The 16,799-nt window shown below is 49.0% G+C and overlaps 1 protein-coding gene across 2 annotated transcripts in view; it reads left to right on the top strand.

Annotated features, from left to right (window-relative positions):
* Positions 1 to 16,799, top strand: part of GFRA2 (GDNF family receptor alpha 2) — a 93,848-nt gene that overhangs the window by 55,226 nt on the left and 21,823 nt on the right. The gene's annotated exons all lie outside the window — the stretch shown is intronic.

Below are 16,799 nucleotides of genomic sequence, written 5' to 3'. Positions count from 1 at the left end.
TTCCTTGGACTCTCCGGGCTGGGTCAGTGTGTGACAGGTCATCCTTCCAGAGCATCCCTAGACCACTGCAGCTCGAGCACTGGGTTTTCCAGGTCTGAGAGCAGGTCCTTGAACCTGCTGGTTTTGTGTGTGTGTAGCATTTGGGATTTCCAGGCCTAGAAACCTGGGTACCAGGCATGCCGGAATGGGATGTGGCCTTTTAATTCTCATGGGCTTCACAGGAAAGATGAGAGAGGTATTCTCTGGTGACTGTGACGAGAGTCACTAAAACCCTGTGGGAGTGGAGGTGAGAGGAAGGGGACACTCAGGATGTGCTTTCTTTGGGGTGTGATAGTTGTATTCAGATGAAGGTGAGTGAGTGAGTAAGTACAGAACTCAGATTTTTCAAGGTTGTATAACGGGAAAATCTGCAAGTGGGAGGAAGGGCAGGTGCACCTTCTCGGCCCCCCTCCCTTCTCCCAGGATCTCCTTTCCCTTGGGGATCTTTCACGGATGATCACTGCCACTTCTCATAGGCCTGAAGGGCAGGGGGCAGCCCTTGCTCTCCTTTTAACACTCAGCCTCCAGCAGGAGTGCCTGTCCACTTTTTAATACTCCCTGCCAAGCCGGGATCAGGCTGAGATGTTTATGAATACTAACTAAAGGCTCAGGGGTGACAGGGCAATCAGCATGAGAGTAAAGGCTCAGGGGAGACAGGGCAATCAGCATGAGAGTAACCTGTACCTAGGTTATCTGTTTTCACAAGGCCTGGCTGCTCTCTGGGGTTGGTAGGCCCCATCTTGTTCTGTCCTACGTGGTGGGCACCACCGTGGAATCTCCCACTCCAGGGCACAGGCCAAAAGATCAGACCCAAGAGAGCAAGACTGAAAGAGGAAGCCCATTCTTTCCCCTTGTAGGTGACACTGGGGGTGGCCACCCCCTTCAAGGGGGCCAGGCTTGCCCAAAAGAATGTGTCCTTCCAAGGCAGGTGAACAGTACCACCAAGGCTGACACTTACTGAGCTCCTGTGTGCTAGGCACTGAGTCACTGTGTTCAAGGTTTTCATGTCCAACCTCATGTAATCTTTACAACAACCTTTGGGGTAGGTCCCATTATTATTTCTCTATATTCAAATAGAAGCTGAAGACCAGAGATTTTAGGTGACTTGTCCAAGGTCACACAGCTAATATCTGGTAGAGCAGAAATCTGAACCAGTACTGACTTCAAAGACTATGTTTGCAATGTGATCCTGCATTGTCTCTCCATATGTGGTCTGTGTACCCCAACCATCTGAATCAACTGCAGTGCTTGCCAGAATGCTGATGCTTTGGTCCCTACTAAAATCTACTGAAACGGAATCCTTGGGGGAGGGGTCCAGGACTGCAGACCACCCTCCTGGCATGCTGGGCGATTGTCCTTATGGTGCAGGCTGAGAGCCAGGCCCACCCTGCCCAGTGCTGGGCTCAAGCCTGGACTGAGCATCCCAGAATCAGTGCTGCCCAGGCTGAGGGTGCGGGCCCCTGTGGACATGCTGCCCAGCAGCCTCACGGGTTCCCTGCCTGCGGTTGGGAGGTTAATTGCAGATGTTTTACCTTCTTTGCATTCTCTAGAACTGCGCCAATGATAGATGGAGTGTGCCTAGGCTGGAGAGTGGCCCAGAGCCACCTGCCACTCACTCGTGTGGAGCATCTGAAAACTTTTGTTTTACTTTCCAGTCGGCATTTTAACTATTAAAATAACTCCTGCATGTTTAGCCTTTAGAAAACAATTGAAGTATAGTCTGTGAATCCAGACAGGTGTTGGGAATAGGATGTCATTGCAGAGAGAGCACTGTGCAGTAACAGAGCAGATGGAGAGGACTGAGCCTCAAGGACAGAGGAAGGCCTAGTGGAGAGGCTAGTGTTGTGGTTAGGCAAGGGGGTGTCATTCCTCTGTTTTGACTGACCATCATTACAAGGAGCCTGGGTCTTACAGCCTTGTATGGCTCTCAAACCACTGCTGGAGCCTCTCCAGTCCTAGGAGGACATAGGGGTGAAGACTGGAAACTAGGGAAGAACCCATGGTTGTCCACTCTTCCTCCTGGAGGTGATTGGGGTGGGGTGGGGGTGCTATCCAGATGTGGAGCACTGAGACCCAGCCCTCACACCTGTCTCTGCCCTGGCACTTTCTGGAGGGAGAAAAACACAATGGGAATCACCACCATTCCCCACCCGCCCCGCCATTGCTGTGGAGTCAGGTCCTGGGAACCCAGTCCTGGAGAGGCTCTAGCTCTCTCCCCGGGGTACCCCTGTGGGTTTACCCTGTGACAGCCACCCAGCAGAGGCAAGAGAGGTGCTGCTTGTCTCCCATGGTGTGGTGGATTGAATTGTATATCCCAGTTTGGACGTGGTCTTGGTCTTGGTCTTGTTCATGGCCTGCATTCCTGGTGGGTGTGGACCCATTGTAAATAAGATCTCTTCAAGATGTCACTTCATTAAATGTGGCCCAACTGAATCAGTTTGGGCTTTCATCTGGATTACTGGAGTCCCTTGTAAGCAGAGTGAAAGTCCGATGGAGAGAGAAGCCATGGGTTGCAGCCAGAAGCTGGAAGTCAGTGGGACCTGGAGGAGAAAGAAGACATCACCATGTGCATTGCCATACGATGGAAAAGCCAAGGAACCTCAAAGATTGCCAGCTAGCCAGAAGATCCTAAGCCCAGAGGAAGCAAGCCTTTTAGCCTCTGAAACCATGAGCCAATAAATTCCTGTTGTTAAGCCAACCACCGTATAGTACTTGTTTTAGCAGCTGGGAAATACACGTGGGGAGCTGGGCCCAGGCCTGGGCCAGCAGCAGAGGAGGTTTCTCGTAGGAGTGACCACCCAGGCTGGGCACGCAGAGGGTCTCAGCCTGCACCTGAATCAACCTGGGAGGAGTGAGATTGAGAACCTGCTGGAAGTGGAAGGGGATTGATGAGTGTAGTTGGTTGAATAGGGTCATCCCCTCCCCCAAATTCATGTGCACCTGGAACCTTAGAATGTGACCTTATTTGGAAATTGGGTCTTTGCAGGTAGAATTAGTAAAGTTAAGGTTAGGTCATAGTGGATTAGGGTGGGCCCTAAACCCAATGACAGTGTCCTTATAAGAAGAGGAGGGGTACATGTGGAAGCACAGCAAAGAAGGCCATGTGAAGATGGAGGCGAGGATTGCAGGGATGCTGCCACAAGCAGGAGCCTCTAGGAGCTGGGAGAGCAAGGAGGGATCCTCCCCTGGAGCCTTCAGAGGTAGCATGACCCTGCTCACACCTGGGTTTTGGACTTCCAGCCTCTAGAACTGCAGTAGAATCAATGTCTGTTGTTTTAAGCCCCTAAACTTGTGATAATTGTTACGCAGCCCTAAGAACCCAAGCCCGTGGGGCGGGATCTTGCACACTTCTCTGGGAAAAGACTATCTTGTTGCTGTTACTGTGACTCCCAAGGCTGCTGGGACCAGGTGGGCTTTATGACAGTTACTGTCTGGGGTGACTTGGAGATCTGTACCCCAGAATATCATGTTCTTAAATTTACTCCATTCCAGGGGGTGTGGACCCTTGTAAATAGGAGTTTTAATGAGGTTGCTTCAGTTAAGGTGGGGCTGAATCAGGATGGGTCTTAACCCTATTACTGAAGGCCTCATAGGAAAGGCCACAGAGAGAGAGGAAGGCACAGGGAGCAGCCAGAAGCTGGAAGTTAATGGAACCAGGAGGCCAGGAGAGGCCACCAGAGGCCACCGTGTGCACTGCCATGTGACAGAAAAGCCAAGGACTAAGGATCGCTGGCAGCCGGCTCCAGAATGCCAGTCTTCTGGGAGAAAGCATTACCTTGCTGGCACCTTGGTTTTGGATTTCTAGCCTCAAAACTGTGAGCCAATAAATTCTCATTGTTTAAATCATCCCATTGCGTGGTATTTGCTTTATTAGTCAGGAAACTAAAACCCTGTCCTGTGAGAGGGTGATATGAGGGGATTAAGATGGGCAGGTGCTGTTCAAGAAAGACTGGGAAATACCAAGGAGGGCTTTTTGAGGAAGGGGAGAGGAAGCGGGATGATGGGTGTCAGAGCTGTAAGTGGGGAGAGGATGGGGGTGGAGGGCTGCTCGGGAATGAGGAATCACTGTGGTTTTCTAGATAGAGAGAGGAGCTGATGAAAGACTGCACTTTTGAGGGCAGAAACCAAGAGCTGGTTTCCATGGCTTTCTTCACTCATGGAAATTAAGCCCCGTGGCCTGTGGGGTGGATCCCAGATGTGACTCTTAAGGGCAGAGGGGCAAAGTGTTCAAGGTTGTCAGGAACACTGGCTCTGCCCTCGTGGCCGTCACCTCCACTTGGGGTTCTCTCTTGGATTCTACTGCCTTCACCATACCCGACCCCAGAAGGGAGATGCCATCCCACAGTGGCACAGCTGCCCAGACCCTTTTGTTGACATTCTTTGGAACCACTGAGAGGGCTGGCAGCCTTGGGATTTCACCACAGACAGACCTGGCTTTAAGTCCCAGCTCCAAGATTTCCTAGCTGTGTGACAAGTGATTTAGTTTCTCTAAATCTCATTTTCCTTCTCTGTGAAATGGGGAAATTTGGGGTCCCCATCTCATAGTGTTTGTGAGGATTAAATAAGTTAATGCTTTTAAAAGAACTTAGCAAACACCCAAAATTGTTAGCTATTATTTATTATTAGGTTGGTTGGTTTCTTAGGTAAATGCAAAGGCAGGACTAAAAGGAAATAATTATAGCAAACATAAACAGCATAAAAATACAGGTTTCCAAAGAATGGCTTTTAGGTCTCGAGTGTCTGGGCTGGCCCAGCACCCTTAGTGGCTCTTTCCCGCCCCGGGCTGGGTGTTGGGCTTCCAGGAACGGCTTCTGCCCTTGCCCCTTTCCTTGGGAGTCTTTCCAGGTTCCCCCTCTTGGACCCACTCAGTTTCCAGTCTCTCTGTCACTGACCCCAGCAAACATTACATTGTGCAGACATGCAGGGCTTGTTCCTGTCAGGAGTTGGATTGGAGCGACCCAGCTCTGAGGTCTCAGTTTGGGAAACTCATGAATTTCCTTTGAGATGAATTGGTATTAATCCTTGACTCTGAAACTTCTCCAAACTGTTTGACTTTGTTTTGAAGATGGAGGCTTGCATGGCATTCTGTTCCCTCTTGTGTCTGCTGCTGCCCTCCCCTTTTGCTGCCTTTTAGAGCAAGATGGTTCAAGAGAGATGGGTTTTGAGAAGGTCTGCTCTATGTAGGGGAGCAGGAGCAAGTCCTAGCCTGGAAGGCAGGTGTCCAGGGACTGTGCTTGGGTCGGCTCCATTGCAGCCTCTTCAAGACATTGAATGTGCCCTGTGGGACTTCCAGCAGCCCCCCACTAGGTGTGAGATCCGTATGTTATTATTATATGTGGTACCTATATTTGAGCCTAGGGAAGGGCCAGGGGGCAAGGAGGAGTACTGAATCCCCTACCAACTCCTGAATGTCCCTGGGATATGATTTTTCCTGATTTTATTTAAGTTCAGTTCTGTGTACCTGGACTTACATTGTCTCTGGGCCCTGAACACCTTCATCAAAATAGCAGACTTCACCTCTTGCAGATCCTTTGCTTGGAAGTCCACTGGATCTTGGATTTTCACTCCCAGTTTGTCTCCTGATTTAGGAGGGTACTGTTTAACATCTTCTAACAGCATGTTTGTAAGTCCACTATTTGCCTTCTGCAGGCTTAATACCGCAGAGGAGTGTATCAGCTGGGTATTCCAAGAATATTTGTGTTTCTCCACCTCTTATCAAATAACTATATATTAGTTTACCTTCCTTATTGCCACAGAAATCATATACATTGATACTCATTGTACCCCATTCCAGAGCAACTGTATCCCCCCACCACCAGCAACATCTGAATGAAATTCAGGACTTGCAGTACACCTCCAGTAGGCCAAGGGGCAGCAAGAAGGAATGCCAAGATACACGCGGCCACCCAGGGAAGACTGTGGGGAGACACCAACAGGCTCTCTTTCTGGGACATGTTACCTTCCTGTGCAGGGAGCTGGAGGGCTGCTCCCTAGGGCCTGGGGTCAGAGCTCAGCAGCCTGGCCTCCTGGCCAGACTTCATTTGCTTTTCACCCTGCATGCAGACTCCGTGGGCTTTGAAAATGGATTCTCCGTGTGGCTCCCTTAGAGCCGACTTTAGCTGACATGGTGTCCTGTCCAACCCACTTTCTAGCCCACTGGGAAGAAGATTGAGTGTGTGGTTTTAGAGATCTACCTCCCACTTCAAAATTCCCTTGGGAAGCTTAAGGCTTTCCAAATGGACCCCTGCCCTTTACGCCACCGGCGAGAATGGGGGTTGGTGGCGGATCCCTCAAGGACCTCCTTCCTGCTCAGGGCTGGGCCACAGGTGGCCTCTAAAGGTTCACATTCTTTGCAGCTAGATTCTCTGGGGATCTCTCTAGCTGCTGTCTTAAGAACCCACTCATTTCATACCTCCCCATCAGTAAAGCCATTTCCTGCTCTCTGCTGCACCATTGGCCTTGATGACCTTCCCTCTCTTTCTGGATCTGCCCTCACCTCTGTCTGGGTTTTTGACTCAGGTTCTCCTTTCCTCTGTACCTTGTGCCCCTATGTCCTATGCCCCATCCCTTGAACCCCAGCCTTGGCAGAGCCCTGCAAAGAAGGATAGATGGATATCTGTGAAGGATTCCCTGTAGAAGCAGGCTCCAAATTGTGCTTATTCTGCAATAATAAATGCATACAAATTCTTGATGAGCTGGCTGTGAGTCTCATTCCTTGTCGTGTGGCATTCTGTCTACACATCGGCATCACTGTCTTTTTTATACCACATGGGAGTAGTCTACGTGGACATTTTATCTTCTTGGATGAAGCCAGAGGTTCCAGTTCAAGTTTCCAGAAGCCCCAGGGTCTTGATATTCAGTTTCTTTATAATAGAGGCTTTCAGTTGGTTTTCTGAGGGCTAGTGACTAATCTAGTTGGACCCAGTAACCACCTACTCTCCCTGGCCAGAGTAGTCTGCCAGGCCCCCACTGGTGTGCATCCCGTCATCCCCACACAGGGAAGGCACTGGTCGGAGCCAAGCCACTGGGACAGATGCTGGTGCACTCAAAGCCACACAGTGGGGCAGCGTCTCCCATGCCCAGGGGCCTGGCTCCCTCCCTTCTCAGGTCCAAGGCAGACATCAAGTGGCTTGCTATGGAGTTGGGGGGTAGAAACAGGGAGCATCCGAGATTCAGGGCTTAGGGGAAGACCTGTGCTTTGGGGGCGGTGAGGACCGTTTATCCTGAGGGGCTGTGTGGCCCTGTGCATGTCTCTTGGGGTGTGTGAGGGACGTGTGGTGAGCTAGGGGATCCATGTAGGTGAAAGGCCCATTTCCTCCCCTCCCTGGAAGCCGTGTTCTCTGCTTTACCTTAAGTTGACAGGTTGGTACCCCTCAGATTACAGATATTATTTCATTTTTTAAACCCTTTGTGTAAAACTAACCTCAGCGAAGGGGAGAAAAGGAAGAAGAAGAAAACAAGCTGATTTCAGCAGCTATAGTTTGCTGTGTTTTTCATCTTGCATCAGCAAGTTGAGACCACAAATAATCTGGTCTTATACGCTTCAGTGATGCTGCGCCTAAGCCTCTCCTCTCCTCTTAGGGCGGAATATTCCTGGGAGCCAGCATCCCGCCCCTTCCCCACTCGCAGGCCCAGATGGCAGGGAGGTGGGCGGCCAGGGCAGGAGCCCGAGCGGGGAGGAGGCGCACAGAGGAGGAGAGCCCTGGGCCAGCGAGGGGTGGCTAATTAATTCCTGAATGGTTTCTGGAATCAGCTAAACATTTCCTTTTAACCAGTTTCCCCGGCCTCACAGCCTTTGTTAGTCCAGGAAAAATGTTGTTTATAATGGATGTTGCCTTGATAAATTGCTCCTGAGACACACTGTGCTCTCATTAGTCTATATAATGAGAAAGACTCCTAGTGGTGGCATGGCTGCCCAGATGTTTGCCTGATGTGAAAAATACTTGTCTACACAGTTGGCTGTAGAAGGTCTGAAACGGAAGGTGGTGGGGAAGGGCCGAAGGCTCTCTTAGAGTGACCCCGGCCACAAGGGTCTTTCTGGCTCCCGCTGGGGCTGGGCCGTGGTGTGCAGGCTCCTCACCCACTCGGCCCACACTGACCTCCACTTCTGCTCCGTCCCAGCTCCCTTCACCAGGAGTTGTCTGTTGAATCAGCTGAAGAGGAGAATTTAGGCATGCTAGGACTGCCTTATTCTCTTTTCATTATGCCTAAGAAGAAAAATGATAAAATTTGTGTAGCAGATTGTATTTTTCAGATGTACTTTTGCACAATAATTTCATTTAGTCCTCGCAAACACTCTTCTTTGCAGTTATTATAGCCACTTAGGCAGAGAGGTGAAGTAACGTTTCCAGGGTTCCCTGCTGCCAACAGCAGACTTTGTGACCCCAGTACCCTGCCCTGTCCCTGTCTTCCTCTGCCTTTCTGCTTGTTTGAGAATAGACACTTTACCCAACCTTTTTCCGTTGAATTCTCCATGGTGGGTCCCCAAGGTATTTCTTCCTCTTAAGAGTGGTGCTAAAGGATAAGTGTTAATTCTTGCAGGCCACTGGGGCCTCCTTTAGTGAATGGATAGTACCAGAGATAGTGAAGATGCTTTTCCAAATTCCTAACAACCACCAGGCAGGATCCGAGGGGGGTGGGCATTTTATTTGGGAACTGTGCTGTCTTAGAGACACGAAGCCCAAGTTAATGCAATGCTGATGCATTTTGCTGCACTGCCAGCTGGAAATTGGCCTAAAATTTAATTTTTTCCAAGGGAGGTTTTAGGAGAATTTTTGGATCACCTACTGCTTAGAGGAAATTCCTCCATGCTTCTTTAGTATCCATCCATCCATCCATCCATCCATCCATCCATCCTTCCCTCCCTCCCTCCCTCTTTTCCTCCCTTCCAGCCAATGGCTATTGAGCCCCTATTAGATGTCAGATACTATGCTGGGCACTGAAGATTCAAACATGAGTAAGATGGTTTCTGTTCGGAAAAACTCTAGTTCAGTGGGAGATACAGATATGAAAGATATAAATTACAATATAGTGATTTAAGCACAGAAATGGAAGTTTGTGAAACATGTTCAGAGTTGGGATATGACAGTCAGGTAAGGTTTTCTGGAAGAAATGGCACCTGGACTGGGTTTTGAAGGGTGGAATGGAGGAGGCTGTGAGAGATGTGCTTGGAGGAAGACATTCCTGGCAGGAGGAGCAACACATCATGGTTGGGGCACCTTGCTCTGAGGGCTTGGGGCAGGAGAGAGGAGGAGGAGTGAGGGGTGGGATGAGATGGTAGAGGTCAGCAGGGTCCCAGTGGTGGATATCAGGGTGGCAAATTCTAGGGCTTTAGAAGCCCAGGGAGTGGCCCTCAGAGAAGTTAATGAGGATTGTGGTTGCCAGAGTCAGAAATTAGAAATACGGTTGGCCCCTTCTAAAGCTTACATGTGCCAACATGTCCTGGATGCTGTACAGTAATCTCAGTTGCTCTTCCCAAAAGCTATTATCCCCTTTTCATGAATGAGGGCTCTGAGTCCCAGAAGGGTTAGTAACTTGCTGAAGGTTATACCGCTTGTAAATGGCAGAGCTGGGGTTTGCACCCAGGTGATTTGGTGCTGGAGATTTTGCTCTTCACCACCATTATGCTTCTCCAGTTGACTTGCAGTTTAGACTAAGCATCCGCCACTGACCTTTCCTCCATACGTTATGCTTCAGAAAATGCGATTTGATGTAAGAACCTATCCGAATCTTTGCAACAATGGAATGATAGGGTTTGGATGGATTGCAAAGGCTGAGAAACACATTCTGTGTATTTGAAGGAAGGGGAAATGTTGGGAATAACAGAGAAATCATAACAGAGGTCTGAGACTTTGAGTAGGTGGTCCTCAGAGTTGGGAATGGGTAGGATAAAGGCTGGAACTTGTAGGCCCTGAAGAACTAAAAAGTGAGACATGGGGTGTCACGGTCTTAGGCTCAGTCACTGGAGTTAGGAAGACCATCTGCGAGGTTGGCCAATTGGCAGCTTGGACCTTGCCCCCTCCCTGGCTACCACAGGATCGCTGCTACCCCACATTGAAGGGAAGTTGGCCTGGAGCTTTTTGCTCCGAAGGAGGAGGGAGGGTGGGAGTGGGGCATGTGAGAGAAGAAACCTAACCTTATACCAGCATAAGAATACAGGAATCATATCAGCATTCAGAGAAAGCTGAAAGAAATCTTTCAGCTGGCTGGCTACCTAGCTCAAGGCTAACCACACTCTTAACACAATAAGTCAATCCTCACTGAATAATTAAATAGAGAGCCTTCATAAGTATTGACTTAATGTGACAGCAAGTCTATGGTGACTTGGGCTTTGCTTATGTAAACACAATCTCTTGTTCAGCTTACTTAGCAGTTCAATGAAATAGAACAGTCCTTCAATTAAAATCAAATGATGCGTACGTTTAATTCATTTCTTCTCTTACTGGGTAATAATGGGTCTGGAACACAGGTAAAGGGATTGGGCAGAATTGAGAAAACAGTATCTGTCCACCTGTCTGGGTTTTTGGAGGGCAAGAAGAGGTATACCCAAGGGTAGTCTCTTGAAGAAAATGGCGTCAGTTCCTCCTCTGGGCCCCGTGTGGGAGATCCATGGGATTGGCTTAGCTTCTGCCACACTCAGACCCTCCTGTCCCTCTCCCAAAGCAGACTTAGGCCAGCAGCTCTGGCTGGCTTTTCGGTGTGTGGTGGTGACCTGGGACTAATTGATTGCTCCTGGTCAGTTGGGGCTCAGTGGCTCCAGACACAGTGCTCTCCAAGTCATTTTCCATGGACATCCTCCCTGGCTCACCTGGAGGAGAGAGGGCATGCTGGGTGAGCTCCAGACTAGACAGGAAAGGGGAAGCCAAGGAGAAAGGCTCACTTTATTGATTCATTTGGATGGTGCCAGAAGAGAGAGAAACTTTCCTCCTTCTGTAACTTCATAATGCTAGGATATGGGGAAGGGAGAAAAGAGTTGGGGCAGAGAAGGTTGGACAAGGGCTGGGCAGTGTGGTGGAAGGGCAAGCCCACAGGCTTTGGACTTAAGTCTTCTGGCTTTTCTGCTGTGATATTGAGTTAATTAACCTCTCTAACCTATCTGTAAAGGAGGGGTACTAATGCCAACTTTGGAGAATTGTTAAAGCCAAATGTGATACTGGCAAAAGCACTTTGCATGGCACTGTACAAATGTAAGGGGTGCTTGTAATTGATCAGAACCGTTACGTCCCTCTGTTCTTACGTGAACTAGCTCATGCTTTCTACACAGAGTTTGGCGATAAGGCGTGGTTAGCGGAGATTACAAGCAATGGCAGCAAGTATTTCTGGAGTACCCGCTCCATGCTGGGCACCGTCGAAGGACTTGCATCCATTTGCTCATTGGGTATCTTATTTAATCCTCACAACAAACATATGAAGTATTACTTCCTCCATTTTGCAGATGAGGAAACTGAGGCCCAGAGAGGTTTAAGGACTTGCTCAAGGTCATACAGCTATAAGTAACTGAGCCAAGTTTCAAACCCTGTCACTGTGACACTAGAAAGTGTGACTAGGCTGCTTCCCTGGAGGGGCTGTGGCTGTGGGGAGGGGCTCTCACAGAGTTCGGGATCTCTTGAGGGAGGAGACTAAAGCATTTCTACTCGTCACAGCCTCCCCTGAGGTCCTGGTTATGTACAAGAAGCTTTGGTGGCTATTTCCCAGGGTGGTAGCAGGCTCTTCTTCTCTCCAACCTGTGAGTTCCTAGGAGGTGGAGCTGCCCAGGAGTGAGAAGCCCATTCTCCTGAGAGATGTTGGCATTTTTCACTCAGCCTGTTTGATGTGGGACAGAGGATCAGTTGAATTTGCTGATGCTTCTGGAACTGATAATATTTTCTCTAGCTGAAGGCTTAAAAAATCATTATTTATAAAAACTCAGGATTCCTGTAACTTTCTTCAATTAAACTTAAAAAAATTGCTCTCTCAAAGCAACTTTATTAAAAAGAACACAGTCAACAGTACCTTCTAACATCTTTTGAAATTTACTTCTGAAACTTCTCAGTTCATACAGTTGATATTTTTTCTTGTTTGTAAACAAGGTACCCAGACTGTACTGTCTTCTGCATTTATCCCCTAACATGATTTCATCTTTTAATTTTCATGTATTGGCACAATGTGTGTCCTTGCCATTTTTTGTAGCTGTGTAGCTTCCCGTGGTAGAAGGATCCATTTGAGCCATTCCTCTCTAGTTAAGCTGGGGAAAGACTCCAAGGCCAGGACTGGCTTCCTTCATGAACTTTACCTTCCGCTTCCATAGCCTCTATCATTATTAAAATGCTCTGCCATCCTGACTCTTCTGCATGGGTTAGGCAGACCTCTGTGGGTTTGATTTTGGCCTGTGTCCTTTTCAGTTTGTGCCTTTTCTAGTTGCTTAGAACTTGGGTAGAGAAGATCATGTGAAATCAGGGAGCGAAGCTAAGTGATTGCAAAGAATTTGTTTTAGGTGACATAGACCCTACTAGGTTAAGAAAAATAAAAAAAGGAATTTGTTGGCTTACATAATAAAATATAGAAAGGGCAGGGGCATATCCAAGGACTCAAATACAAATAGGACTCTATCTCCTGGTCTCTCATTTCGGCTTCACCCTGCAGGTTAGCTGCATGTTTATTCGTATTACAAGCATGAGGCTAGAACTATGGTCCCAGTACATCAGGGCTCACATCCATGATCTCATAGCCAGAAAGAAAAGAATGTTCTTTCTTGCCTGCTCCATTAGGAAGACTTCACGGAAGGACCCTGATTGGCCTGTCTTGTGATACTTCCTTATCCCTAGTGTGGTGGGTGTGGCCAGGAAATGGGGTTCTGTGATTGGCCCAGCCTGGGTCATGTGTCCACCCTGTGGCCAGGAGGTGGAATGCCATGATTGGCAGGTTTTATTAGAACTACCTGGCCATCCAGGAGGAAGAGGGAGATGCCTCCTCTCCTACCCCACACCCAGGGGAGCTACAGAAAAATAGTAAGTATGCACTGAACAGGTAAAGAATAAATAGAAGGAAAGGAAGCCAAGTTGATACTTGATTTCATCTTGGAGGACGCAGGATCGGGCTGTCTGTAGCGAGCCCTGGAGGAGTCAGAAAGCAGCCGTGTGGGTGAAATCCATTTTCCCCTTTCTCCGTGTCACGTAACATTGAACCTACTTAACCAAGCCCTGCACTGCTGGAGGGGACCTCAGAAAGCCATTCCAAGGCACTTGGGTCTATTAAAGCCATTTTCTCTGTATTTCCATAAATAGTCTATGAAGCCCATCATGAGTAATTTGCACTTCTTGGAAGCCCTTTTCCCCTCCATGAACTATTCAAGTGCCCCATTCATTTGCACTAGTCAGTGCTGGTGACTGTCCTGGAGGTTACTGTTAGTGGTGGGTTGTGACATCAGAGAGCAGGAAAACAGAACCTACTCTCCTTAGCAGGTGCCTGGCCCTGGTGTTGTCCTGACGAGCTGGCTGTAGGGTATTTAACTATGCTGTTTAGTCTCTCTGAGCTACAGGGTCCTCATTGTGAAATACATCTCTTTTATGGAATTGCTCAGAAAATTGAGTTAACAGTGCCTGACACATAGTAGGTCCTCAGTAAATGTTAGCTTCCCTTCCGCCTTCCTCCTCTTGTACAACCAGTAGAAACCCACGAGTTTCCGTGGCAGCAGCATAACAGGTATAGCCCAATAAAAGGGAAACTTTGAGAAGTTTGTAAGTCACAAAGCCAATGTTGGTCAGCATTAAAAAGTTTTGGGACTCTGTGTTAGAAATATCACCCCAGTATTACTCCAGGCCAGCCTAATTTGGGAAAGTTTGAATGTATTTGGGAAGCTATTTATATCCTGGACCAAATGTGGGTCTCCTTGATAACAGGTGCCTGAACTTTCTCTTGGCTAAGACGAAAGCAGAGCACTGAGACACATGTATCCAAGTGTAACTTGTCTGTTTGGGTGAATGTGTGTGTGTGTGTGTGTGCATGCACTTTGCCATGCAAACATGACCTTTCTCAGGATAAGGCCTGAAACATTACTTCCTTCCACGGCTGGACCCTGAAGTGGAGATATTTAAAGCTGAGGCTGGAGAGGGAAATCTGAAGGGTACCTGCAAGCCCAGCTCTGAAACCTATGCTGATTGTCATACCACTTAAAAAGTCATCCATGCAGAGGCTCTCATACTTTAGGGTGCTGCAGAATGATCTGAGGGCTTGTTAAAGCACAGATTGCTGGACCCCGCCCCCTAGAATTTCAGGTCTTGTATGGCTAGAGTAGGGCCTGCAGAATTTGCATTTCTAACAAGTTCCCAGGTGATACTGATGCTGTTAGTCTGTGCCTCAGGCTTTGAGAGCTACAGCTCTATAGGAATTCTGCCCCTTCCACCGCAATCTAGATGCTTTCTGCCAGTGTGAGTGGGTTTCTCCACACCCACCTTTGTCTCTTTTTCCCTTTGCTGGACTTACACGTATCCATCAAATAGTGTTGCCATATTTAGCAAATAAAAATACAGGATGTCCAGTTAAATTAGAATTTCAGATAAACAATAAAAAATGTTTTACTGTAAGTATAGCCCCAGTATTGCATGGGACATACTTATGCTGAAAAGTTACTCATTTATTTGAAATTCAAATTTAATTGGACGTTCTGTGTTTCATCTGGCAACCCTGTCGTCAAATTGGGCCTCAAATGTCTCCCTCTCCTGCGGCTTTCCTTTGATTGAATAGGCTACAGCTGCTGATGAAACAAATCCAAAGAGGGTTTGTGATTTTAGGACAGATCCACCTGCTGCCTTGAGCTCATTCGGCATTCTTCAGTCGATCTCTGGGTGAGATGGACTTGGCTTGTCTTCATTTTGGTTCTCTTGCCGGTTCTGTTTTTCCATCTGTCTGTCTGGGCCTCTCATGCTTTCTTCTACGCCATTTCTCTTGGTGGGGGTCTTAAAGGCTGAAATCTGAGAAGCGATGGGACTGATCCAACAAAAGTCTGCTCTTGGCAGAAAGCACGGAGTCCAAGAAACCAGTGAACTCACGGAGTATGCGGGGGAAGAGTGACATCTGTCCCAGGGATTATGCAGAGATTACCAGCTGGCCTGTCATGTATTATGGAAAGGATAGCATTTGAGAACATTACCTACCAAGGTTGGGGCCAGGAGCGTCAGCGCGGCTAGTTCATGTTGTGGTTGGAGCTGGAACCTGTTTGGTCTCTGAAGCTGACAGAGAGGAGCCTGCCGCCGTGGACTTTATCATGTACTGAGGGGTAGAGAGAAACCTGAGCAATCAAAGGCCTCCTGGTGACTTGGACGTGGCATCCTCCTAAATGGCCCCATTTGTCACTTTCGCTTGCCAAGGCTGCCTTGAGGCTGAGAATGGAGAAATGGAAGAACAGACGGCTTGTTGCTTCCCTTCACTTCACCCTTCCCCTCTGTTGTCTGCCGGTCTCAGGCCTACCTCCTCCCCCTCCCTTTGCTCTGAATAGAGTTTTCTCTCCCGAGGCCCTGGCACCGGTGATAGGAGCCTGCTGTTAAAGGAAATAGGCCGCAGCCTCACTGGAGCGAGATGGTGCTTCACCCGACAGTCACCCCGGGGTCTGGCAAAGGGCCCTGGGGAGCGTGGCCTGGCTTTGAGGACCTGAGCGGCCTCTTCATGTGTCCTCAGCATGGCATGGAAAGTGGTGGTGGGGCGAGGGGGCTGTTTGCCTGGGGTCCGCTGGGCTGCTGCTGCAGCCTGGCAGTGTGGATGAGGAAGAGGAGGCCATCTCTCCCCTATATGCTTGCATTGCCCTGTGTGGGGCCCAGACCGCCCTGGGCAGGTAAGCATGTGCTTTTTGTTTTTTTTTTCCCTCCTAGTGTCAGACACTAAGGAAAGCTGTTCCCTTATTGGTCTTGCAAGTGCAGCCACAGTGCTCAAAATGAGAAGTCTTGGTAGAAAATGAAGCTAAGGATGATGCCTTCTATGTGGCCCTGGCATCTGCTGTTTCAGAGCTCTCTCATATTCGCCATCTTGTTTGTTCTTCATTGTAGTCCTGCGAGGGAGCTAGGCATGCACGGCTCTCCCCGTGTGATAACTGGGGACACTGAGCACCAGAGACATGACAGGCTTGAGCAGGGTCACACAGCCCACAAGTGAGACCAACAGAGCCGGGGTTCTTTGACCACGTGATGCCACCTCCGCTCTGAGCAACTGGGTTCTGCTCCCTTCCCCTCAGTCACTGAGAATTCCCACTGGCCAGCTCCACCTGGGTTCTTAACTCTTTCACCTTCTATTTCCTGACCTGCTTCCTTTGCTTCCACCTCTCCTCCTGATGGCATTGCTTTTCTTTGTGGGCCATTAGGGGGAATATTTTGGATTCCCCAAAGGCCTTTGCAGCAGCAGTAAACCTGTTATCCTTGTTCATCCTTCACTCTGTCTCCAGCCTCTGGGGCCCAGTGGCCTGTTGAGGATGGTGAGGCCAGTCAAAGTCCTCAGGGTCGCCACGTCCAGGGAGTGGAGAACTGACATTGCAGCAGGGATGTGAGGCCGCCTGGGCACGGGGCTGGGATTGGAGCTGTCTGGGAGGCGACTGATGACTGCAGATAGAGCCCGAACCCTGGAGGCTGTTGTAGGGAAGAGTGTGCTCCTCCCAGGAAGAGAACCCAACAGTGGCTTCTCACTCAGACCTTGGAATGGGACCCTGGGATGGCGGCCATGCCACCCAGACCCCAATAGCTGGGGTTTCCTCTGACTTTGCATTGCTGAGCATGCCATTCCCATCCCTTCATCTATCA

Source organism: Choloepus didactylus, chromosome 20 (assembly GCF_015220235.1).
Source record: "Choloepus didactylus isolate mChoDid1 chromosome 20, mChoDid1.pri, whole genome shotgun sequence".
NCBI lineage: Eukaryota > Metazoa > Chordata > Mammalia > Pilosa > Megalonychidae > Choloepus > Choloepus didactylus.
Note: the sequence above shows the minus strand (reverse complement) of the source record. Positions and strands in the feature narration are given on the sequence as shown.